A 27,397-nucleotide genomic window follows, 5' to 3' on the forward strand; every position below is an offset into this window, starting at 1 on the left:
CAGTGCTGTTGCGCTAAGTGGCTCCAAAGGAGGGGTTTTTTTTTGTTTTTTTTTTAAAGCACAAGACTAGGCGCTAGGAGACCTGGGTTCAATTCCCAGCTCTGCCACTGACTTCCCATGTAGTCATGGGCAAATCATGTAATTGTTCTGTGCCTTAGCGTTCTCACCTGTAAAATGGGTATAGTATTTACCTAGCTAACAGGGTTGGATGTGTGGCTGAATTAACCGATGTGTGCAAAGCATCCTGGGAGCCACTGTGGCCTGCAATGACAACACTGGTACTGCAACTGCTGCTGAGTACATCAGAGGAGTCAAAGCACAAGCGTGGAACTCATCTCTGATACACATAGAGCTCCCATAGGACCAAAGGCTGGATCAACGGAAACAGCAGGCTGGTAAGTGACATGGTCTCTTGGAGTGGATGTTCATGTCTATCTAATGGGGGGAAAATTGCATCTAAAATTAATTGTGGCTTATAAGTATAAGCGATACGTACCAATACCTGCAGCTCTACAAGTGTCTTTCATTCCAACGTGCTTTACAAGCTGTGCTGGGATTACTTCAACTGCTACTGAAGTAACAAGAGCAGTATTTCGTACCTACCATATACAGAATAGCAGCCCATTCCGGAGTGGAACATGTCGGCTCTTTAATAGTGCACAACATCCGTACATTACAGTTTGAGCTGGAAAGGGAAGAGTATCCTATTCAGTGTGTGTTTGAGAGAGAGACAGTGGCGAGAGGGTGGTGGGAGAGAATTTTAAGTTTGTTGAATGTAGGTGCCAGAATTAGACCCTGAGGCCTGGTCTACACTACGGGTTTATACCGAATTTAGCAGCGTTAAACCGAATTAACCCTGCACCCGTCCACACAACGAAGCCCTTTATATCAATATAAAGGGCTCTTAATATCGATATCTGTACTCCTCCCCGACGAGGGGAGTAGTGCTCAAATCGGTATTGCCATTTCGGAATAGGGTTAGTGTGGCCGCAATTCGATGGTATTGGCCTCCGGGAGCTATCCCACAGTGCACCATTGTGACCACTCTGGACAGCAATCTGGAGTAGTATGCACTGGCCAGGTAGACAGGAAAAGCCTCGCGAACTTTTGAATTTCATTTCCTGTTTGCCCAGCATGGAGAGCTGATCAGCACAGGTGACCACGCAGAACTCATCAGCACAGGTAACTATGCAGTCTGAGAATCGAAAAAGAGCTCCAGCATGGACCGCACGGGAGGTACTGGATCTGATCGCTGTATGGGGAGAGGATTCCATGCTAACAGAACTCCGTTCCAAAAGACGAAATGAAAAAACATTTGAAAAAATTTCCAAGGCCATGATGCAGAGAGGCCACACCAGGGACTCAGTGCAGTGCAGAGTGAAAGTTAAGGAGCTCAGATAAGCCTACCAGAAAACCAAAGAAGGAAACGGAAGGTCCGGGGCAGGGCCACAAACATGCCACTTCTACGCTGAGCTGCATGCAATTCTCGGGGGGGTCTGCCACCACTACCCCACCCCCGTCAATGGATTCTGAGGTGGGGGTGGTAATCTCAGCCTTGCCTGAGGATTCTGCGGACGGGGAAGATGAGGTAGTGCAGCTGCAAATTTTTCAAGTCTCCCTCCTCCGTCCCGAAGGCTCTCTCAGATAAGGCGGCGGAAAAAAAAAGACGTGAGACTAAATGTTCTCGGAAATCATGGAAGTGACCCGCAATGAAAGAGCTCATCTGAATGAGTGGAAGGACGTGGTATCAAAGTACAGGAAAGATGCCAGTGACCCTGAGGACAGGAGGGACCAACGTGAGGACAGGAGGGATGAATGTGAGGAGAGGAGAGACGCTCGAGATGAGAGGTGGCGGCAGGAAGATCTGAGGTGTCGGGATGCAACTCTGGGGCTGCTGCGTGATCAAACGGACATGCTCCGGTGTCTGGTGGAGCTTCAGGACCGGCAGCAGGATCACAAAGTGCCGCTGCAGCCCCTGTATAACCATCCTCCCCCCTCACCATGTTCCTTAGCCTCCTCACCCACCAGACAACTAAGAACGCATGGGGGGAGGCTCCGTGCACCCGCCCATTCCACCACCATGGACAGCCCAACCAAAAGGCTGTCATTATTTTGAAATTTTTTTTGGTGGCCTTTTCCTTCCCTCCAGGGCCGGCTCCAGAGCCCAATGCGCCAAGCGCGCGCTTGGGGCGGCATTTTGCCGGGAGGGCGGCAGGCGGCTCCGGCGGACCTCCCGCAGGTATGACTGCGGAGGGGCCGCTGGTCCTGCAGCTCCGGTGGACCTCCCGCAGAAATGCCTGCGGAGGGTCCGCTGGTCCCGCGGCTTCGGTGGAGCATCTGCAGGCGTGCCTGCAGGAGGTCCACCAGATCCGCGGGACCAGCGGACCCTCCGCAGGCAGGTCTGCAAGAGGTCCCCCGGAGCCGCGGGACCGGCGACCGCCAGAGCGCGCCGCCCTGCTTGGGGGGGGTGGAATTCCTAGAGCCGCCCGTGCTTCCCTCCTATCTTCCTCCCAAACCCCATCCGGGCTACCTTGTCAGTTCTCTCCCTCTTTTTATAATTAATTAATAAAGAATACATGATTTTTAAACGAGAGTGACTTTATTTCCTTAGGAAACAAGCGGTAATCGAAGGGGGGGGGGTGGCTTACAGGGAATGAGTCAATCGGGGGGGGGTTTCATCAAGGAGAAACAAACACAACAGTCACACCGTACCCTGGCCCATGATGAAACTGGTTTTCAAAGCCTCTCTGATGTGCACCGCTTCCTGGTGTGCTCTTCTAATCACCCTGGTGTCTGGCTGCGCGTAATCAGCGGCCAGGTGATTTGCCTCAGCCTCCCACCCCGCCATAAAGGTCTCCCCCTTACTCTCACAGAGATTGTGGAGCACACAGCAAGCAGCAATAACAAAGGGGACATTGGTTTGGCTGAGGTCTGAGCGAGTCAGTAATGTGCGCCAGCGCGCCTTTAAACGGCCAAATGCACATTCCACCACCATTCTGCACTTGCTCAGCCTGTAGTTGAACAACTCCTGACTACTGTCCAGGCTGCCTGTGTATGGCTTCATGAGCCATGGCATCAAGGGGTAGGCTGGGTCCCCCAGGATAATGACAGGCATTTAAACATCCCCAACTGTTATTTTCTGGTCTGGGAAGTAATTCCCTTGCTGCAGCCATTTAAACAGAGTAGTGTTCCTGAAGACACAAGCATCATGAACCCTTCCCGGCCATCCCACGTGGATGTTGGTGAAACGTCCCTTGTGATCCACCAGTGCTTGCAGCACCATGGAAAAGTACCCCTTGCGGTTTATGTACTGGGTGCCCTGGTGCTCCGGTGCCAAGATAGGGATATGGGTTCCATCTATCGCCCCACCACAGTTAGGGAATCCCATTGCAGCAAAGCCATCCACTATGACCTGCACATTTCCCAGAGTAGCAGCAGCTTAATGATTGCTTTGGATACTTGCATCACAGCAGCCCCCATAGTAGATTTGCCCACTCCAAATTGATTCCCGACTGACCGGTAGCTGTCTGGCGTTGCAAGCTTCCAGAGGGCTGTCGCTTCTCAACTGTGAGGGCTGCTCTCATCTTGGTATTCTGGTTTTTCAGGGCAGGGGAAAGCAAGTCACAACATTCCATGAAAGTGCCCTTACGCATGCGAAAGTTTCGCAGCCACTGGGAATCGTCCCACACCTGCAACACTATGTGGTCCCACTAGTTTGTGCTTGTTTCCCGGGCCCAAAATCGGCGTTCCATGGCTAGAACCTGCCCCATTACCAGCATGATCTCCAAAGCGCAGGGGCCCGCGGTTTGAGAGAATTCTATGTCCATGTCCTCATCACTCTCATCGCCGCGCTACTGTAGTCGCCTCCTCCTCGCCTGGTTTTGTAAGTCCTGGTTCAGCATAGACTGCACGAGAATGCGCGAGGTGTTTACAACGTCCATGATTGCTGTCTTGAGCTGAGCAGGCTCCATGCTTGCCATGCTGTGGCGTCTGCACAGTTCACCCAGGAAAAAAGGCACGAAACAGTTGTCTGCTACTTGCATGGAGGGAGGGGTGAGGCTGTACCCAGAACCACCCGTGACAATGTTTTTTGTCCCATCAGGCATTGGGATCTCAACCCAGAATTCCAATGGGTAGGGGAGACTGCGGGAACTATGGGATAGCTATGGGATAGCTACCCACACTGCAACGCTCCGGAAATCGACACTAGCCTCGGTACATGGACGCACACCGCCGAATTAGTGTGCTTAGTGTGGCCGCGTGCACTCAACTTTATACAATTTGTTCTAAAAAACTGGTTTCTGTAAAATAGGAATAATCCCGTAGTGTAGACATACCCTGAGCTAAGCGATCTTTTCGAACGGTGACAATAGACCTTTAATGACCACCAGCGAGTTATACCCTTGGGATTTGCTTTTAGATCCCACCTAATGCATGGTGCCTCTGTAACCCCCACACCTCCTGGGTGTGGTGCTCTGGCCCCGCTAGTGGCACTGACACTACTTAAAGATTAAAGAGTCTGCTATAGCCTTAGCTACCAGCCATGTGGCTTATAGCTCATGCAGTAAAGGCTCATGCACTGAGCTTTAAAGGTTCCAAGTTCAATCCCGCTGACTGGGGTCTATTGGTGTTACACCTCCACCAAACAGGGCCATTTACTAGAATCACTGGTGCCGTTCCTAGGCTCAACCTTTGGTAATGTGAGTAAGAGCTCAGTAGGGAGCCCTATTTCCCCAAGATCAACAAGCACGTTCCATCTTCCTGGGCCCCTCACTCTTTCTCTACTGGTGCCTGACATTTCTGTTTTCCTTGCTTCATCCATCTCCACCACCGGGCATTGGCAGGCTCGCTTGCTGCACTAGGAAATGCCATGGTCCCTGGAAGCTGGCATCCCTGGTTCCTTTGTTTGCAGTTGCACTTTCACTGCAAATACAGGATCTTTGATCTTCCCGTTATTTTGTGAGAAGTTCCCACCTTTGAGCATTGCTAGCTGACAACTCTCTGGGGCTGGCTGCATTGCGCAATTAAATGTTACCACCCAACAAAGGTATTTTTATGGCTTGGGGGAGGATTCGGATAATTGTTCATTTCTTTCGCCCATCATTGCTAATTCTCATTAATTACAGGCCCTCAAGGTAGATTGTGGTGAACTTTGGGATTTCTGTGTGAGCTCTTTCCACATGGGAAGAGATAAAAGAAACAGTAGTTTCAAGTTCCCACAGATCAGCATGTTGACTGCATTGCCATCTAGATATTTTTCATGCACTGCTCTAAATGAACTTCATATCACACTGAAAAACTCGCCCTAGTTTGGGTCAATCACAGCTCCAGAATGAACTGCTTTGTTTGAATCTTACCCAGAGGCAAACTTTGCCCAATGACTCTTTATTGAATACAATGGAAAAGAAAGGCAAGAGAGGCTGGCCTACTGCATTGTAGGTCCAATTCTTAGCATCCACCAGGGCCAAAACTGCCCTGGACATAAGTTGGAGCAAGAGCCTCACAGTGCAATGTGCTGTAGACCTGCCCTGTCTTAGCCTGCCTATCTCCTGCACTGGAGTTTGTGAGGTGGCAGTGTGAGGCTGCTTATGGCAGTCCTACGGGGTGCCCAGGAAAGAGAAATTCTCCTCCAGACCCTCGCAGCATCACCATGGTCCTTAGATGCCGTGCGTGGATCTGAATCTCTCACTATGTTTAAATACCTTGATGGAGCTCTGTTTAGGTACGGAGCATAAGAACAGAAGAGGGGGGGGGATAGCTCAGTGGTTTGAGCATTGGCCTGCTAAACCCAGGGTTGTGAGTTCAATCCTTGAGGAGGCCACTTAGGGATCTGGGGCAAAAATTGGTCCTGCTAGCGAAGGCAGGGGGCTGGACTCGATGACCTTTCAAGGTCCCTTCCAGTTCCAGGAGATTGGTATATCTCCAATTATTACCTTAAGATCTTTATTGTCTGGCTTAGCAACAGCTTTTGTGAGTCTCACTGTTAGCTCCGGGTGCAAAGAGCAGCTAGGGACAATGGGAACCTGCTCATGTGATGAAAACACCACGAAGACCCTCCCTGACTTCATAGGGAGTTTTACCTGCATAAGGTGCCCGGATTCAGCACTCAAAAGGGTATATAAGAAGAGGCACAAGCTATCTACTCCTTCCCCTTCCCCCCCAGCAACCCTGCCCCAGGGAAGCCTTTGCTAAGTCAGACTGTGGGGAGGAATTTCTTAGGTGGGGAGGGGGGCTCTAGTTTGCTTTGCTGTTTGAAGTTGAATCTCTCCAGGGCATCTCACAGTGGATGCTTCTGCCTGTGTCCGCTCCAAGCATAAATACACCCATTGTTCGAGAAAGGAAGCCTTGGTCCTTAAGGTATCACATTAGCGCTGATGGGGGCTGGCTGCTGCTGGGCATTGCCAATGCACTGCAGAACCTCTCACCTTTGGTCAGTAGCCAAACTCCAACCCAGCCCAGCAGGGATCATACATTGTTCCCACCTACTAAGTGGTCAGTAGCCTGGGCACCGTGGGGCTCAGCTCCTGGTGTTACAACCCAGGTCCGCCCAGAGGGGGGGGGCAAGAGGGGCAATTTGCCCCGGGCCCTGTAGGGGCCCCCATGAGAGTTTTTTGGGGGCCCTAGAGGGGGTCCTTCACTCGCTCCAGGGGCCCGGAAAACTCTTGTGGGGCCCGGGCCCCCGGAACTTCTTCCGCTCCGGGTCTTTGGCAGTAATTCGGAAGCAGGGGGTCCTTCCGCTCCGGGACCTGCCGCCAAAGTGCCACGAAGACCCGCAGCAGGGGGCCCTTCCGCCCCAGGACCCACCGCCGAAGAGCTGGGTCTTCGGTGGTAATTCGGCGGTGTGGGCCCCTCGCTGCAGGTCTTCGGGGCACTTTGGCGGCGGGTCCCGGAGCGGAAGGACCCCCCGCTGCCGAATTACCACCGAAGTGGGGGGCCCCCGCCTCCGAGGACCCCAGGCCCCCTGAATCCTCTGGGCGGCCCTGGGCGGCAAAATACATAGATCTGCCCCTGGCCACTGGTGACTGAAACAGAGCAGTGTGCCCAAAGGTGGCAACCAAAATAAGGCTTATGAACAAGAGAGGCCTTGTGCCTCTAAACAGTTCAGAGCAATGACTCTGCATGTGCACTTTCAGGCAAGTCGGGACACCTGATAATCAAGGGAGCTGCATCCCCAGGCAGAACATCTGCCCCACTTTCCATTAGCACAAAGACCTCCAGCAAAATGGCTGCTTTTGAAGAGTTATGTCCCAAGCAGCTGTTTTGCACCAAAGAATGTTTGTTGCGAGGATTATTTCTTCACTTAGAAATGGCCAATCACAGGCTGCACATGAAAGAACGCGCTAGGATTTATAAAAGGTTCTGCCATTTTCCCTCAGGGCAGGATGGAACAATACACCCACTGTATTCTGTACAATGCAAATGAGATTTAAAGCAGCTCCCAGGGGAGGAAAGAAAATGAATGTGTCCTCCTCAAAGTTGCTCTGTTCAAAGGCCTCACGGAAAGGCAGCAGAGTGAATGGCATCAAAATCCAAACAGTCCAGGCTCAGCTTTCCTCAGGAACCCACACTTGGAATGGATCTGGGGGGTTCTGGCATTCATCTCTACCTTCCCTCATTTCCCTGTTTGGCATCCTGCCTCCTCCAGTCCCCTGGTACAAGGATTCAGTCTCACAGCCCCTGGATCTACCCGCATGAGGCAGCCGATTGGAAACCAACTCCTGCCAATCGTTAGCATGTTTCCACACTGGGCTGTGAAAGAAGTAAATCTTTACAGCTTTGCATTGCCTCACTCCACATATCTTCTTAGTATGGATAAGTGAAGCTCTTATCATGTAGGGTTGCCAACTTTGTACTAGTTAAAAGACGGACACTCCAGCAGGAGTGCCGGAACGTCCCCCACCCTGCCTCTTCCCCCTAAGACCCTACCCCTGCCCCACTCCCCCGAGGGCCCCACCCCTGCCCCATCTCTTCCCCCAAGGCCCCACCCCCCATTCACTCCTCTTCCCCTCTCCTCCTGTCACTCACTTCTTGTCCCCTTGCCGTCCCCTACCCGGGTCGGGAGGGACTCACCTGCAGAGCTGGGGCTGGGAGCTGCAGCTGCCTGACGCAGGTAGGAGGCAACCCCGGCTGAGTAGAGGATGGTTCAGGTGATGACCCGGCTCCTCCCCGCCTCTCCCGCCAGCAGTAACCGGACTTTGAGTATCCAGTCAGTAGATCTGACCGGACACTGTCAGGTCCGCTTTTCAACCGGGCATCTGGTCACCCTTAATACATACCCAAGACTATGGTAAAAGAACATGAAAGGTCTAACTGAAACTCACACAGCCAGGAAATTCGTGTTTGCCCACCTAGGGCAAGAGGCCTTTTCCTGGGGATAGAGTCATAGATTGTACGGCCAGAAGTGGGCCATTATAATCATCTAGTCTGACCCCACTGATCTTACCACACTTCAGTTTTCATCTGACGTTTTCCTTTCAGATGTGCACCTTGCTGTCTTTCCATCTCCAGCCGCCATAGCCATCATGTCTGCTACTCAGGGAGACACCTGAAGATAACACGGATGGAACCCGGGCCCTACACAGCTTCCATCTGAGTAGAGATTCAAAAGACCAAGAATTTCCAGCTTGGAAAAGAGATGACTAAGAGGGGATGTGATAAGAGGTCTATAAAATCATGAATGGTGTGGAGAAAGTTAATAAGGAAGTGTTATTTACCCCTTCACATAACACAAGAACCTAATGAAATTACTAGGCAGCAGGTTTAAAACAAACATAAGGAAGTACTTCTTCACACAATGCACAGTCAACCTGCAAAACTCGTTGCCAGGGGATGTTGTGAAGGTCAAAACTGTAGTGGGGTTAAAAAAAGAATTAGATACATTCATAGAGGCTAGGTTCATCAATGGCTATTAGTCAAAATGGTCAGGGAGGCAACCCCATGCTCTGGGTGTCCCTAGCCTCTGATTGTCAGTAGGTGGGAATGGATAATGGGGATGGATCATTCCATGATTGCCTGTTCTGTTCATTCCCTCCAGAGCACCTGGCACTGGCCACTGTTGGCAGACAGGATACTGGGTTAGATGGACCATTGGTCTGACCCAGCATGACCATTCTTATGACATCGCTCTCATTTGCCAGAGGGATGACCATTCAAACTAAACTCTTGAAACCAGTTCAGTGGTATGTCTGACCCTGTCCAGGAAGATTTGTTTGTTCAGAAAAGTGGGTTTGTTACTTGCCCTAATACGTATTCACAGGAAAACTCAGAGTGGAAGTGACTTGTTCTAGCCATACTCCTGTTTACAGCAATTTCAGTCATCCAATCAGGGAAGAGAAACAATACCATGTGACCAACATAACGAATCACACATGAACACTCAAACAGTTGCAGCTCACAAATAATTCCTAGGCTGAAATATTTGAATGAGATAGTGGAAGAATTTTACCTAATTCTTCCATGGATTTTGTCCATGTAGCAAAAAAATCAGGAAAGCCAAGGCAAAGAATGAGTTACAATTGGCTAGGAATGGTAGAGACAACAAGAAGGGGTTCTTCAAATACGTCGGACAAAAAAGAAAGATCAGGGAAGGTGTCGGTTCGCTGCTCAATGGAGGTGGTGTGCTGGTAACAGAAGATGACAGAAGGGCAGAGCTGCTCAATGCCTACTTTGCTTCAGTCTTCACACAAAAAATAACATGTGACCGGATGACTAACGAAGTTATCAAAGACAATCAAGGGGAAAGGCTGCAGATCAGGATGAGTAAAGAATATGTCAGAAATCTTCTGACCAATTTGAATGAATTTAAATCAGCGGGGCCTGATGCTATTCACCCCAGGGTACTGAAGGAATTAGCTGAAGAAATCTCGGCGCCACTGGCAATAATATTTGCAAACTCCTGGATGACAGGAAAGATCCTGGAGGACTGGAGAAGGGCTAACATAGTGCCCGTTTTTATAAGGGGGGAGAAAGGAGGAGCCAGAAAACTATAGCCCAGTCAGCCTGACTTTGATACCTGGGAAGCTACTAGAGTAATAAATAAAACACTCCAATTGCGAATACCTGGAGGATGACGGGATAATCGCTAGCAGCCAGCATGGATTTATCAAGAACAAACCATGCCAAACCAGCTTTCTTTCTTTCTTTGACAGGGTAACTGGTTTGGTGGATAGGGAGAGTACAGTGGACATAATATACCTGGACTTTTGACACCAGTCCTACAAGACATTCTGATAGGTAAGCTGGAGAAATGTGGGCTTGGCAGAACTATCATTAAGTAGATACATAATTGGTTAAAAAACCACAAAGAATAACTATGAATGGAATACTTGTGGCACCTTAAAGACTAACAAATTTATTTTAGCATGAGCTTTCGTGAGCTAAAGCTTCTGGCGGGACCCAACTGAGAGTGCCAAATCAGGACCAATTGCTTAAACTGGGCAGTCACAGCCCTAGGCTGGGGTTTTTCCACCTCTAAGGCAAACCAAACCAGCCAGACAAAAAGGACTTTGGTCTCACCCCACTGGCTAACCACAAGTCACACAAGCAATTTCCTTAGACACTCCAGTCTCCCAGCATCACCACCAGTGCACTCGTCCTGGGGATGAATGGTTATGAAAACCAACACCCCAATAAAAGAAAATGGTTCTCTCGATCCCAAAGGACCAAGCCCCAGACCCAGGTCAATATACACATCAGATCTTACCCACAAATCACGCTGTTGCCAATCCTTTAGAATCTAAAATCTAAAGGTTTATTTACAAAGGGAAAAAGGTAGAGATGAGAGGTAGAATTGGTTAAATGGAATCAATTACATACAGTAATGGCAAAGTTCTTAGTTCAGGCTTGCAGCAGTGATGGAGTAAACTGCAGGTTCAAATTAAGTCTCTGGAATACATCCCCGCTGGGATGGGTCATTCAGTCCCTTGTGTAGAGCTTCAGTTTGTAGCAAAGTCCCTTCAGAGGTCAGAAGCAGGATTGAAGACAAGATGGAGATGAAGCATCCGCCTTATATAGACTTTTCCAGGTGTAAGAATCTTTGTCCTCACTGTGGAAAATTACAGCAAAATGGAGTCTGCAGTCACATGGACAAGTCTCTGCATACTTTGCTGAGTCACAAGGCGTGTCTGCCTTCTCTCCATGGGTCAATTGTGTAGCTGATGGTCCTTAATGGGCCATCAAGCCAGCTAGGCAGGGCTAACACCAGCTTGTCTGGGATATTTCCCAGAAGCAGAGCATAATACAAAATACAGACAGTACAGAGCCAATACTTATAACTTCAACTACAAAATGATACACAGACATTCAGACGGCATAATCATATCCAGCAACCCAGAACCTGGTCTTAGACACCTTATATGACCCCCTTTACTTAAGATTTGGTGCCACTACAGGACCTTGGTTGCAACCCATGTTCTATATGCATCCGAAGAAGTGAGCTTTAGCTCACAAAAGCTCATGCTAAAATAAATTTGTTAGTCTTTAAGGTGCCACAAGTACTCCTGGTTTTTTTGCGGATACAGACTAACACGGCTGCTACTCTGAAACCTATGAATGGAATGATGTCAGATTGGAGGAAGGTCTCAAATGGGGTTCCACAGGGATCTGTTCTGAGCCTGGTGTTGCGTAACATCTTTATTAATTATCTGGATGTAGGAATGCAGAGAGTACTGATCAAATCTGCAGGTGACACAAAGCTGGGAGGGGGTTGTAAGCATTTTGGAGGATAGAGCTAAAATTCAGAGGGATCTTGATAAACTGGAAAACTGGGCCATAGAAATTCAGCAAAGACAAATGTAAGGTGCTACACTTAGGGAAGAAAAACCCTAAGAAGCAGCAGAATGGGCAATAACGGGCTTGGTAGCAGCACTGCTGAGAAGGATCTGGGAGTTGTGGTGGATCACAACCTCCACATGAGTCAGCAATGTGATGTTGTTGTGAAAAAAGCAAATGCAATTTTGGGTTGTATTAACAGAGGCATAACATGCAAGTCAAGGGAGATGATAGTACCGCTCTGCTCGGTGCTGGTTAGGCCTCAGCTAGAGTAGTGTGTCCAATTTTGGTCACCGCTACATAGAAAGGATGTAGAGAAACTGGAAAAAAAACCAGAGATGAATGACAAAGATGATCAAAGGGATGGAACACAAGCCATATGGGCAAAGGCTGAAGGAACTGGATATGTTTAGTTTTGGAAAAGAGGAGAGAAGGGCGGGGGGATATGATAGCGGTCTTCAAGTACTTGAAAGGCTGCCATAAAAAAGATGGAGAAAAGTTGTTCTCTTGCCACAGAGGGCAGGCCAAGAGGTGATGGGTTCAAACTACAGCATAGCAGATTTAGATTAAATCTCAGAAAAACTTCCTACCTGTGAGAACAGCAGGACTCTGGAACTGCCTAGGGAAGTTGTGGAAGCTCCTTCACTGGAGAGTTTCAAAAGGAGGCTGGAGCCATCTGTCTCAGATAGTTTAGACACAATAAATCTTGCATCTTGGCAGGGGGTTATACTAGATGACCCTTGCGGTTCCTTCTAACTCCATGATTCTATAATGAACAAATCCATAAAATCTCTTGTTGTCTCGGATGGCTCTATGCACATACCTAACAGGGATAATAGTGTGCAACCCTCCAGGTCCTTGCAGGTAAGAATCCATGAAAATATGAGCAATGGTCCTGCACTCCCTGTTGGGACCTCTCAGTGGAAAGAGCAAAACTACTGAAGAGCCAATTGTTGTGTTTTACCATGGAGGGAGAGGGGCCCGTTGGACCTGAAGGGCCAGTGCAATGCGCCCTGGCTCTCTTCCTGGGCTTAGTCTGCAATCAAGCAGATTCAAAGGGTTTAATCTTTTAGCCATTTACAATGGAAAGAGAGACTTCCCACATATGCACAGGTGGAGACCAGCGACACCAAAATAAGGCCAGAGATGCAATCCTGCTTGCTGTTCTTTATAGAAAATGACATTGGATTGCAGCTGAAAAGGTTTAAATGCCACCTGCACGAAGCATAGTGGGGAAAAAACAACACGGAGTCCAGTGACACCTTAAAGACCAAACAGATTTATTTGGGCATAAGCTTTCGTGGGTAAAAAACCCACTTCTTACCCACGGAAGCTTATGCCCAAAAAATCTGTTAGTCTCTAAGGTGCCACCGAACTCCTCGTTGTTTTTGTGGATACAGATTAACATGGCCACCCCCTGAGACCTGGAGGAAAAATGAATTGCTGGGGCTAGAGTCGAGGAGTGATTTCATTTCCGAGCTCTCCCTTTCGCTTTATGTGAAGACGTAGCCTGCAGCAGTGCAGGTGCAAGACTGACAAGCAATGCAGTGTGCATCGCAGTAACGAGCTAGAGATATAGGCCAGGGGAGGGTTGCATCTGGCACACCTCATTGGCCAGTTTTGATGAACTAATTGCCGATGTTATGATTAAATAGGAGGGCACTATTTTCCCTTCTCTGCATAGTATATCCCGAATTTTCTTCTTCGCCTACTCACTGCCGGGGGTCAATTTCATGCTAGGCTGTTAGGCCTAGAGACTGGCAGTTTGGGGTTATGGAGATGCAACAGCATAAACAGCAGCGCCATCTCCCCCAGGACTGAAAGGGTTACTGCTCATAAGCCCCTCTGATCATAGAATCATAGAATTCAAGATCAGAAGGGACCATTATGATCATCTAGTCTGACCAAGATGCAGGCCACATAAGCCGATCCACCCACTCCTTTAGCAAGCGACCCCTGCCCCATGCTTCGGAGGAAGGCGAAAAACCTCCAGGGCCACTGCCAATCTACCCTGGAGGAAAATTCCTTCCCGACCCCAAATATGGCGGTCAGCTGAACCCCGAGCATGCGGGCAAGACTCTCCAGCCATACCCCCTGGAAAAAGGTTAAGAATATCATATCATTGACCCATTGTACTATTTACCAGTGTGGCACTTAATTGACCTATTGACTAAGCCCGTTATCCTATCATACCATCTCCTCCATAAACTTATCTAGCTTAATCTTAAAGTCATGGAGGACCTTCGCCCCCACTATTTCCCTCGGTAGGCTGTTCCAGTATTGCACTCCCCTGATGGTTAGAAACCTTCGTCTAATTTCAAGCGTAAATTTCCTGACTGACAATTTATATCCGTTTGTCCTCGTGTCCACATTAGCACTGAGCTGAAATAATTCCTCTCCTTCCCTGGTATTTATCCCTCTGATATATTTAAAGAGTGCAATCATATCTCCTCTTATCCTTCTTTTGGTTAAGGAAAACAAACTGAGCTCCTCAAGTCTCCTTTCATACGACAGGCTTTCCATTCCTCGGATCATTCTAGTGGCCCTTCTTTGTACCCGTTCCAGTTTGAATTCATCCTTCTTAAACATGGGAGACCAAAACTGCACACAATACTCCAAATGAGGTCTCACCAACGCCTTATATAACGGGACTAGCACCTCCTTATCCCTACTAGAAATACCTCGCCTAATGCATCCCAAGACCGCATTAGCTTTTTTAACGGCCACATCACATTGCCTACTCATAGTCATCCTACGATCAACCAGGACTCCTAGGTCCTTCTCCTCCTCCGTTACTTCCAACTGGTGCGTCCCTAGCTTATAACTAAAATTCTTATTAGTCATCCCTAAATGCATAACCTTACACTTCTCACTATTGAATTTCATCCTGTTACTAATACTCCAGTTTACAAGGTCATCCAAATCTCCCTGGAGGATATCCCGATCCTTTTCCGAGTTGGCAATACCTCCCAACTTGGTGTCATCCGCAAACTTTATCAGCCCACTCCTACTCTTGGTTCGGAGGTCAGCAATAAATAGATTGAATAAAATCGGACCCAAAACCGAACCTTGAGGAACTCCACTGGTAACCCCCCTCCAACCCGACAGTTCCCCCTTCAATACTACCCTCTGCAGTCTCCCCTTTAACCAGCTCCTTATCCACCTCTGGATTTTCATTTCGATCCCCATCTTTTCCAATTTAACCAGTAATTCCTCATGCGGTACCGTATCAAACGCCTTACTGAAATCCAGATATATTAGATCCACCGCATTTCCCTTGTCTAAAAAAATCTGTTACTTTCTCAAAGAAGGAGATCAGGTTGGTTTGGCACGATCTACCTTTCGTAAATCCATGCTGTAATCTATCCCAGTTACCATCGGCCTCATGCTCCGTAACCACTCTCTCTTTTAAAATTTTTTCCATGACTTTGCATACTACAGATGTTAAACTAACTGGCCTGTAGTTACCCGGGTCACTTTTTTTCCCCTTCTTGAATATAGGAACTACATTAGCTAATCTCCAGTCAAACGGTACAATCCCCGAATTTAGAGATTTATTAAAAATCATCGCTAACGGGCTAGCAATATCACTCGCCAATTCCCTTAATATTCTAGGATGAAGATTATCCGGGCCCCCCGATTTACTTCCGTTAAGCTGTTCAAGTTTGGCTTCTACCTCAGATACCATAATGTCTACCCCCATATCTTCATTCCCATCGGTCCCTCTATCACTATTCCTTAGCCCTTCATTAGCCTCATTAAAGACCGAGGCAAAATATTCGTTCAGATATTGTGCCATTCCAAGATTATCCCTAATCTCCACTCCGTTTAAAGTTTTAAGCGGTCCCACTTCTTCTTTCTTGGTTTTCTTCCTATTTATATGGCTAAAAAACCTTTTGCTATTGGTTTTAATCCCCTTTGCTAGGTCCATCTCCACCCGTCGCTTTGCCTTTCTCACTGCTTCCCTACACCCTCTGACCTCAATAAGGTAGGTTTCTTTGCTGATCCCTCCCATTTTCCACTCCCGGTACACTTTCTGTTTTTTCTTAATGACCCCTCTAAGACGCTTGCTCATCCAGCTCGGTCTAAAACTGCTACCTACGAGCCGTTTTCCCTTTCTCGGGATACATGCCTCTGACAACTCCTGCAACTTCAACCTGAAGTAACCCCAGGCGTCGTCTGCCTTTAGATCCCTAAATATGTTAGTCCAGTCCACTTCCCTAACTAGTCGCCTTAATTTAGTAAAGTTAGCCCTTTTGAAATCGTAAACCCTAGTCTCAGATGCAATATTGATTATCCTCTCATTTATTTTGAAACGAATTAGCTCATGATCACTCGAGCCAAGGTTGTCCCCTACAACTATTTCCTCAACAAGGTCCTCGTTACTCACCAAAATCAGATCTAAAATGGCATCCCCCCTCGTCGGTTCAGCAACCACTTGATGAAGGAATTCATCAGCTATCACGTCTAGGAAAAGCTGAGCCCTATTATTATTACTAGCATTTGTTTCCCAATCTATATCCGGGAAGTTAAAGTCCCCCATGATCAAGCAGTTCCTATTAGTATTTACCTCCTTAAAAACATTAAAGAGCTCTCTATCCGTCTCCAAGCTAGATCCCGGCGGTCTATAGCACACCCCAATCACTATCCCGGGTGAGGCTCTGGTAGTTTTCTTCCCCAATGTGACCATTGCCCAGACAGACTCCGTATTATCCATTGCATTGCTAGTTATTTCATTATATTTCACCTCATTATTGATATACAATGCTACTCCCCCACCTTTACCTTTGCATCGGTCTTTCCTAAACAGCACATACCCTTCCATACCTGTACTCCAGTCATGGCTACCGTTCCACCATGTTTCAGTTATTCCTACGATATCCGGTTTCAATTCTCGGACCAGGAGCTCCAGTTCCTCCATTTTATTACCTAAGCTTCTCGCATTGGTGAACAAACATCCTAATTTTTGCTGATGGGCTCCTCTCACTCTTTTCACCCAACTCGGTAGGGACACAGTACTACCAGTATGACCTGTAGATCTAGTATCCGTCCCCCCCTCTTCCTTACACCTAACCGTCCCCCTCTGGCTATATCTGTTGTTATCTTGTTCTCACTCCCAATGTATAAATTTGGCGTGGAGAGCACCAGGACCTCTCCCAACCGTCTCCCCCCAATGTCTAGTTTAAAGCTCTTTTAATCAGATGAGCCAGCCTCCCTCCTAGAAGTCTACTTCCTTCCCTACTCAGGTGGAGCCCATCCCGTGAGAACAGTTGTCTGTCCCCAAAAGCCTCCCAGTGCCCATACATCCCAAAGCCCTCCTTGTAACACCACTCCCTCAGCCAACTATTAATCGTCATGATCCTCTCACCCCTTTGGCGCCCTTTCCTAGGGACAGGTAGGATCCCACTGAAGATCACCTGAGCCTCAATTTCCTTAAGCGTCTTACCCAACCTGGCATAGTCTCCCTTGATCCTTTCTAGCGAGAATCTAGCAGTGTCATTCGTTCCTACATGAAGGATGACCAAGGGGTTCTTACCTGCTCCTCTTAGGATCCTTTTCAACCTCAGGTCCACATCCCGTATTTTAGCGCCCGGTAGACAGCACACCCTTCTGTTCTCTGGATCGGCCCTGGTCACAGGCCTGTCCAACCTTCTCAGTATGGAATCCCCAATCACGTAGACCTGCCTTTGCCTGGGGACAGTGCGGTCCTCTAACCTATCCTCCGTTCCCCCTGGTTGCAAGCTCCTTCCATTCCTATCATCCCTTGTGGTTCCCCTTAAGCCATCCTGTATCCTCCCTGGGCCCAAACTTGGTGCTGCCTCCATAGACTCCTCCCCTCTTTCTATGGGACTGGCCGCTCGTCTCTTTTTCCTTGGCCTCCCACCGTCAGCTACCATCTGCTTTACCCCTTCCTCATTCTCCAAACCTTCAAACCTGTTCCTTAGCTCTATTTCCCCCTCACTGGCTCTCCTTTTCCTCGGCCTGCTTCTCACGGTCACATGCTTCCACCGCCCATCTTCCTCGTCTGGCGGTCCCCCCTCGTTGGCCTTAGCCCCTGCTCCCCCCTGTGCCCCTGGGCGTTCCCCTTCAGTTACTGCTTGCCATTGCTCCATCAGCTGCTCGAACCCCCTTCTATTCTCTATCAGGGTTTCTACCTGATGTTGTATTGCGTGCTGAATAAGTCTGAGGTTAGGAAAAAGCAGCACTCTGTCCAAAGACACAGCAGCTCCTCCAGGGAGGGTAATCCGGGAGAAGGGGGAACAGCCCCCTGGGGGGCTGGGCCATTCTGAACATCATTCTTTCAATTCCTTGTTTAGAAGCTGAAAGGTGGGGTTTGTTTTCTTCCTGAAAGCCTACCTCTCGTTCCTTTGTTATTGTAGGGTTCCTCTTGGCAGATGGGGATGACCACTGAAGAAGCGGTTTTGAGAGCATTCATATAGAGAGATGTATAGAAAAACGGATGCGAAAAAATAAGAAGCAGCACAAATTTGGGACCTAGCCATACCGACAACCTTTAAATAATACTGAGCCAGATTCTGCCATCCTTATTCCCAGGGAGTAGCACCTTACCATGCGAGCAAGGCCATTGATTTGAGTTATGGTGGCGGAATTGGTCCCATTGAATGTCTGCTACGCACTAGGAATGGGGTGAGAAGCAAGCTAAGCAGCTTGTCTGGTCTCTGACTTGCACCTTTAAGTCTCTTAGGAGATTTGGATGCCTGATTAATTTAAATGGAGATGAGGCATCCAAATCCCTTTGGAGGTCTCAGCATTAGAACATCCATTCCTGACAGTTTCCAAGCTTATATAATAATACATGCAAGTCTTCAGAGGATCAAGTCCCTACCAACCCACTGAGCTAGCAGAGTGAAACTGGGAGGTTTCTGTTCAGCTTCACTGCCTTGGGCATAAACAGGGAAGCATCTTGTGGATTCTAGAGCTAGAAAAACTGGAATTCCCTCCTGGAGCCTCAGATGTGAGATAGAATCTCCGGGAGAATGCCAAGCACTAACATTGTAATAATAGCAGCTTTATTTGTGAAGTACCCGCTCCCTCGCTAAAAGCCTGGGGGTTCTGAACAACAGTCACAGAAAGCATCCCAACCTCAGCAAAATTACACACAAGGTCAGCAGACAGAAAACATCTATTAATTCATCTCTCAGTTTCCGTCACTCTAGCCAAAGAAAATAGCAGTAGACCAAAAGTTTAATGTATATCCCTCCAGAGGCTCTCCAGTCACCTCCTTTCCAGCCTTCCGTCCCTCTCATCTCCGTACTGTGGGGGGGTTGCAAACGTGGGCAGACACAGAAAGAGCAGGCAAGGCACGAAGATCCAGGATGCTAACAGGGACACAGCTAGCATCCCGCTCTCTCTTGTATCAACGTGGGCTCTGCTGCCCACCCTGACGGCAGTTCCTCCTGGGGAGAGGCGTGTTTCAGGCCATCCAGGGCTTTATAAAAGGTCAAAAGGATCATTTTAAAGCAGGGGCGGCAAACTTTTTTGGCCTGAGGGCCACATCGGGTTTCGTAAATTGTATGGAGGGCCAGTTAGGGGAGGGGGTCATGGCCCGGCCCCCACCTCCTATCTGCCCCTCCCCTCCCCGGGGACTCCTGCCCCATCCAACTTTCCGTTTCCTGATGGCCCCTCTGGGACCCCTGCCTCATACACACACCCCCGCTCCCTGTCCCCTGACTGCTCCAGGACCCCCGCCACCCCATCCAACCCCTCCTCTCATTCCTGATGGTCCCCCTGGAACCCCTGCCCCATCCAACCACCCCTTCTCCCTGTCCCCTGACTGCCCCCGGAACCCCTGTCCCCTGACTGCCCCCCGCCACCCCATCCAATCCTCCCTACTTCCTGACTGACCCCTGGAACCCCTGCCCCCATTCAACGCCCTGCTCCCCCCCGACCCCATCCACACCCCTGCCCCCTGACCACCACCCCGAACTCCCCTACCCTCTATCCAACCCCCCTGCTCCCTGTCCCCTTACTGCGCTGCCTGGAGCACTGGTGGCTGGCAGCGCAACAGCCGCGCCGCCCAGCTGGAACTGGGCCACACCGCCACCGCCACCACCACGCAGCTCAGAGCACCGGATCAGGCCGGGCTCTGCAGCTGCGCTGCCCGAAGAGCTCACAGCCCCACCGCCCAGAGCATTGCGCCAGCGGCAGAGCGAGTGAGCTGAGGCTGAGGGGGAGGAGGGACAGCAGGGGAGGCCAGGAGCTCGGGGGCCAGGCAGGACAGTCGCACAAGCCGGATGTGGCCCGCAGGCCGTAGTTTGCCCATCCCTGTTTTAAAGTCAACCTGGAAATCAACAGGCAGATCGCAGAGCCCAGGTTTAACGTGCCTGCACGGACGGATGCACCACTTAACAAGCACGTTGGCGAATTCTGCAATGTCCAGATGGCTTTAAGATGTGGCCCAACGTGGAGCATGTTTCCAATGGTCTAATCTCAAGGTGACAAAGCCATGGTGTGTAACAGTGGCACCGTCTGCATCCAAAAGTGATGGTGCCAACCATCTGGCTGCCCACCGGGGAGCAAAGTGCTTAGCCCAACAGGGTCCGGTCCACGACTGGGGCTCCTAGGTGCCACAGTTATCTAAATCAGAAATAACAATAATAAAAGCCAACCTGGCTGTGGCTACTGGTAGCAGCTGGGAGTCTAACCAGGTAATGATGATGACGCTGACCCACACATGGTAGATCTGCACCTTCCGATGAAATGGGCAGAGATCACTGGTGCCATATCCTCCAGTTGCTCCCCTCCATCTTATCTGGAATGAATCTAACCCGCTAGCCCCCATCCATGGCCCAATCTCTTCCCCACACACATAGCAATGTTAGGGATTCTCTTCTTAAAAGAAACCCACCATACTGTAAGCAACAAGTGACAATGTTGATAGGAGGAAACCACCCTGGGCTACTGCTGGTGTCGAAAGTCAGCACTGCCCTTTGACAGTCTGCAAGGACTGGAACAGCGACCTCTGAAGTGGACCAGGTCAACCCGTGCTAAGAATTAGGGTTGCCACCGTTTCAGAATCCTGACACTTGGCAAACCCAGTGCACAGATCTACCAGCATTTGAGTCAGGGTGAGAAAACTGAAGTGTAAATTAGACCAGAGTGGGTACAGGAAAATTCCTTTCTGAATAGTTCGCATTTCAGTTCAAGTGGCCCTTTCACATTGTGTCCCACAAACATAGCAGTGCTAGAGCTTTTTGCAGAGTTAAAATTTCTAAAGACATGAAATGACTGCTTCTTAGAGCAGCTAGTCCTGGAACTCACAATGGGGAGGCAATTCTTGATTTAGTCTAAAGTGGAGCACAGGCTCTGGTCCAAGAGGTGAACCACTCAGTAACAGCAACCATAACGTAATTAAATTTAGCATCCTTGTAAGAACAGTGAGGTGGCAAAATTTGCAGGCGACACAAAATGACTCAATACAGCTAAGTCCAAAGCTGACTGTAAGGAGGGATCTCACAAAACTAGGTGACTGGCCAACAAAATGGCAGGTGTATTTCAATGCTAAGTGCAAAGTAATGCATGCTGGAAAAAATAATCCCAACTATTCTCTGCTTTAGCTACTTTTCCCTCCATCCCCATTTCACAAAAGCTCAGCCGAACTCAAACAGAACTCATCAGAGCACACCCTGAAGAGAGATAAAGAAGAGGGCAAATTGCCACTGGAGTCTCAGAATGGAGGCACTCCAAAGTTGTGGGTGCATGTGTGTGGGAACAAATTAGCTGGATACTTTTTCCAATAGCCCCTAAAAGGTCAGGTTAATATACTCTGTTTTCAGTCACTTCCTCCTCCCGTAATCGCTGAAGTCTCTGGCTACTACACAAGACTCATTAGTTCTTGCCAGCACTGAAGTGTCCCCCCACAGGCATCCACCCAAGAGTGCAACACACATCTCTCTCTCCTCCCTCCCATTCAGACAATGCCAGAGGATATGCAAGGGCACAGAGACACAGCAGTTAATTGTTGCAAAGTTTTGCTGACTTAAAAGTATCACTTCTGTAGCTTCTAGGCATGAACTGTCATCTGGACCAAATAAAGAAAGCTGCCTGCCCAAAGCCTAAGCTGCCAAGATGATGGGGCAAATTTCCAGATATATAAACCTATTTGTTACAGGATTCACTCACCATTACAGCACCTCCCCTTGGCCACATCTGGGGATTAGCTCCACTCAGGTGTGATGACCTCCTCCCTGTGGCCCCTCTCTCTCCAGGCCTTGGGGTGCACCTTCTTTGTGACTCAGCCCTCCGGCCAGGCCACTATGCTCCTTCCCTTCTGGGGTAACTCTATGGACCAGCTGTCCAACTGGCATCTCTCAAACTCCTGTGTCACGTCTCAGTTCCTGACAGGGGAACCCAGGCCCACCCTCTACACTGGGTTCCAGTCCAAGGACCCTATAACAAGCATAAGAACATAAGAATGGCCGTACTGGATCAGACCAAAGGTCCATCTAGCTCGGTATCCTGTCTTCCGACAGTGGCCAATGCCAGGTACCCCAGAGGGAATGAACAGAACAGGTAATCATCAAGTGATCCATCCCCTGTCACCCAGTCCCAGCTTCTGGCAAACAGAGGCTAGGGACACCATCCCTGCACATCCTGGCTATTATCCATTGATCCTCCATGAAATTATCTAGTTCTTTTTTGGATTCTGTTATAGTTTTGGCCTTCACAACATCCTCTGGCAAAGCGTTCCACAGGTTGACTGTACGTTGTGTGAAAAAATACTTACTTTTGTTTGTTTTAAACCTGCTGCCTATTAATTTCATTTAGTGACCCCTAGTTCTTGTGTTGAGAAGGAGGAAATAACACTTTTTTATTTACTTTCTCTACACCAGTAATGATTTTTTAGACCTCTGTCATATCCCCCCTTAGGGCTGGTCCACACTAAGAAGGGGGGTCGAACTAGGGTACGCAAATTCAGCTACGTGAATAGCGTAGCTGAATTTGAAGTACCCTAGTTCGAACTACTCACCCGTCCAGACGCCGCGGAATCGAAGTCTGCGGCTCCAAGGTCGACTCCGCCACCGCCGTTTGCAGTGGTGAAGTACCGGAGTCGACCGCGGCGCTTCCGGAGTTTGAACTATTGCGTCCACATTAGACGCGATAGTTCGAACTCTGAGAAGTCGAACTCACCGCGTCGACCCGGCTGGTAAGTGTAGACTAGCCCTTAGTTGTCTCTTTTCCAATTTGAAAAGTCCCAGTCTCATTAATCTCTCCTCATATGGCAGCCATTCCATACCCCTAATTATTTTTGTTGCCCTTTTGTGAACCTTTTCCAATTCCAATAATCTTTTTGAGATGGGGAGACCACATCTGCACATGGCATTCAAGATGTGGGCGTACCAGGGATTTATATGGAGGTAATATGATATTTTCTGTCTTATCATCTATCCCTTTCTTAATGATTCCCAACATTCTCTTTGCTTTTTTGACTGTCACTGCACATTGAGAGGATATTTTCAGAGAACTATCCACAGTGACTCCAAGATCTCTTTCTTGAGTGGTAACAGCTAATTTAGACCCCATCATTGTATATGTATAGTTAGGATTATGTTTTCCAATGTGCATTACTTTGCATTTATCAACATTGAATTTCATCGGTCATTTTGTTGCCCAGTCACCCAGTTTTGTGAGATCCTTTTGTAGCTCTTCACAGTCTGCTTGGGACTTAACTATCTTGAGTAGTTTTGTATCATCTGCAAATTTTGCCACCTCACTGTTTATCCCTTTTTCCAGGTCATTTAGGGTAGGTCTACACTTACCTGCCGGTTCGACGCGGAGAGTTCGACTTTTCGGAGTTCGAACTATCGCGTCTGATCTAGACGCGATAGTTCGAACTCCGGAAGTGCCGCGGTCGACTCCGGTACTCCACCTCGGCAAAAGGAGTTGGCGGAGTTGACGGGGGAGCTGCGGAGTTCGACCCCGCCGCGTCTGGACGGGTGAGTTGTTCGAATTAGGGTACTTCGAATTCAGCTACACTATTCACGTAGCTGAATTTGCGTACCCTAATTCGACCCCCGCCCTTAGTGTAGACCTGCCCTTATATATATGTTGAATAGAACTGGGCCCAGTACAGACCCCTGGGGGACACCACTATTCAACTCTCTCTATTCTGAAAACTGACCATTTATTCCTACCCTTTGTTTCCTATCTTTTTATCAGTTACCAATCCACGAGAGGACCGTCCCTCTTATCCCATGACTGCTTACTTTGCTTAAGAGCCTTTGGTGAGGGACCTTGTCAAAGGCTTTCTGAAACTCTAAGTATACTATATACACTGGATCCCCCTTGTTCACATGCTTGTTGATCCCCTCAAAGAATTCTAGTAGATCGGTGAGGTATGATTTCCCTTTACAAAAGCCATGTTGACTTTTCCCCAACAAATTATGTTTATTTATGTGTCTAACAATTTTGTTCTTTACTATAGTTTCAACCACTTTGCCCGGTACTGAACCCAGCTATCTATGTTTCTAATGATCAAATCTCCCATAACTATTACCTGTCTCTTCCCAGTAACTGGAGTTCCCCCCATCCCCGGAAAGGTATCCCCAGTGTGAGAGGATACCACATCATCCTCTGGAAGGAGGGTCCCAACTATGGGATTGTTTCCCTCTGCTCCAGTTGAGGAAATGGCATAACAAGATCTGACGGATGGAAACTGACGCTAGACAAATTAAAGCAAGAAATAAGGCACAATTATTTTTTTAATCAGAGAGGGTAATTAACCATTGGTGCAACTTATCTTGGGACGAGAGGGATTCCCTGTCACTTGGAGTCTTTAAATCAAGACTGGATGTCTTTCTAAAATGACAGGCTGAACCATCAAGCCAGCATCATAGACTAAGCCCTCCCACTCTGCAGCGCTGGCAGATTTCCCTGTGGTACCAGCAATGGGGAGCTGCCAATTCCAGGACAACTCTTAACCACATCTGCCTGCAGCCATCACTCAAGGGCTTGGGATGGTAATGAAGGTAGCAAAGGAAAGCCAAGTTCAGGTTACTGAAAGAGGACACAGTCAAGCTGTTATGGATTTAACTTGCTATAAAAGGTCACCTTTATGGAGATATCTCTTGGACTTTCCTTGGAAAAGTTTTGATGGCACATCTGTTAAAGACACTTACAATCCAATGCCTTGTGTCACTTCTAAAGCTGCGAGAAACAGGCATTTGAATTTGAATAAAGGTTTCCCCAGTTCAGCAATGAGCAATTTTTTTTAAAAGGGAAGCTACCCTGGGAGGAAACCAGCGATTCAAAAAAAACCAAAAACTTTCAGGATGAAAATCAGCTTTGCCCCTAATCAGCTTGACCAGGTTCCTGTAAGTTAGGTGAACATGGATTTTCCACTTCCCGTGACTCTGGCCCCCAAATCAGACAACGCTCCAGACCTGCCCATTGTTCTCAAACAGCCATGCTGTGTTCCAGGTGAGTGGTAGCATGCACCACATTTCAGTCTCTCCTCCGCCAAAGGAACCAATCTCCAGAGCACATAGGGGGCAAGGCAGGATTCTAGTGTGCCCTAGTTCAGTGACAAGCTCACCTCAATGCTCCCATTTTAAAAAAATAAGATGAATCCCAGGCTGACATGTTGCACTCAAGTTCTCTGCACAGACCGGGGTTTTTAAAGCACATTTAAAGACAATCAATTCAGCCATTTAAAAGCTCTAGGTGTGCTAATAAACCATGAATTTAACAGTTGCAGAGGCATTGTTCAGCCTGTAAAACTAATGTATTTATTAGTTATGAGATGCTGCGCTTCAGACCATCCAACTGCTTCTGGTACATAACAAAAATATGGAGAGCCAAGAAATTAGTGGCCAGATCCTCATCTGCTGGTAAAGCTGAGTAGCTCCTTTGGCTTCAGTGGAGCTACATGACCTGATGAACAGTGCTGAAAGGTAGTTACTTTGTACTGTGTAGGTATTACTTTCTAATGAGGACTTTTATTATGCATATGGCACATCCTACACGGGGGTTTCAAATACAGCTTTTCCAGAATACAAGGGGAAGAGCCAGACTCTAATCACTGCAAATAGGTCCATAATGTTTGGTCAGATTTCATTTTGAAAGGCTGCTTTCCAATCCACGCCAATGACCTGGTACCCAGTTTCTATGCTAGGATCTCAGGATTTTAGTTAGCCTAGACATGGACATCCTGGAATCCGAGATTCTCTGATAACTGAGAATGAAATGTTTAGAGAGGGATGTAACACGATTGCTCTAGTTCACCCACAAGATATGGGCCCGATGCAAGAACTACTGGGTGATATTTGCTGGATTGTGCTATGCAGGAGGTCAGATGAGACGGCCATAATGGTCTCTTCTAACCTTAAAATCAATGAACAGCAAGGCCACCTTTAGTAACCTCTCTGCAGGACAAACTACTGTGGTGACATTTCCAAATGTTGTGCTGGTGGGTAACCAAGGCATGAACATGATGAAGTTGTGCAGCCCTGTAGGGTGTTTTGAGTCACTAATATTCTGCAAACGTTTGTTTGGGTTTGGCTGTGTTTGTTCCTTTTAGGATATGTGCTGTTTACAGTGACTGGCAAGGACTGGAGGATTCAAATTTAAGTGTATACTATGTCTGGTCCTGAATCTGAAATAGGTGCAGGAGCTCTGCGAGGTCCCCCACTGCCCACTCAATTTCTTTTTAATGACTGCTATAATTGATATTTTACAGAGATGGACAAGCCATCCAATAGGACAAGCAACTTATTCCTTGCAGACTGCATGATGCCAAGGCTATGCCTACTGAACAAGCGAGACACCCATCAGGACAAGGTTGATGTCTTGTAGGATTACTATGTAAGGCTTCACTGGCTCTTTCATTTGGGATCTGTAATGTTTTCTCCTTCACCAAAAGTTGCCATCAAATCTAACAGCTGACTCTGGCTTTCCTATGATGTCCCTATTGCAGACTGGAATTTCACTTCCTAACTCGGGAACAAGGAGGAAGCAAGAGCCAGCCCATGGAATTAGCTCAGAGAATGGAGCACCTGCTAGCCCAATGAACAGCTCCTGGAGTGTGGAACAGGCTGGCACTGACAGCCATGTCAGGGTACGTCCCCCTGCTCCTCTCAGAAGGGAAACACACGCTGCAGTAGTTAGCTGGATCAAACCCCAGTGGGTAGAAAGAGCTCTCCTTTCACTGAAAGCTGCCCCTGCACTCCCTACCCTCTGCCCCAGGATGAAAACCCAAGTGCAAACCCACCACTGCCAGCAACACAGTCCCATTGGGTCAAGGCAGCTGACGCAGGTGATCTTGGTCTTTCCTTTCAGGCAAGTTTAAAAGCAAGTTTATTTCTTCCCCCGGGCCTGCTCAGGCCCCAGCGCATCACTGAACTGAATTAATGGGGGCTATATGGAATCCACTCAACACTGCAGATTGCTTGGAGATTATGTTCTCGTAGCTTTCCACAGCCATACGTTAGGGAACAAGCACCCTACTGGTGTGTGCTAACAGGTTCCAAAGCCACAACCTTGCAGCCTAGAGCCGAGAGTGCAGTTCTCGGGATATCCAGGACTGAGAGTCACCTTGTTATCCCCCACCCCCGCCACTAGTGAGAGGGAGCTGTGCCCGTGATAGCTAGGAGTCAGCTCCCTGACACTG

General features: G+C 48.4%; 1 protein-coding gene across 1 annotated transcript in view; it reads right to left on the reverse strand.

Annotated features, from left to right (window-relative positions):
- Nucleotides 1–27,397, reverse strand: part of LOC123378183 (aryl hydrocarbon receptor-like) — a 134,498-nt gene that overhangs the window by 48,281 nt on the left and 58,820 nt on the right. The window lies entirely within an intron of this gene.

The sequence above is a fragment of the Mauremys mutica genome, chromosome 10 (genome assembly GCF_020497125.1).
Source record: "Mauremys mutica isolate MM-2020 ecotype Southern chromosome 10, ASM2049712v1, whole genome shotgun sequence".
In the NCBI taxonomy this organism is placed as follows: domain Eukaryota; kingdom Metazoa; phylum Chordata; order Testudines; family Geoemydidae; genus Mauremys; species Mauremys mutica.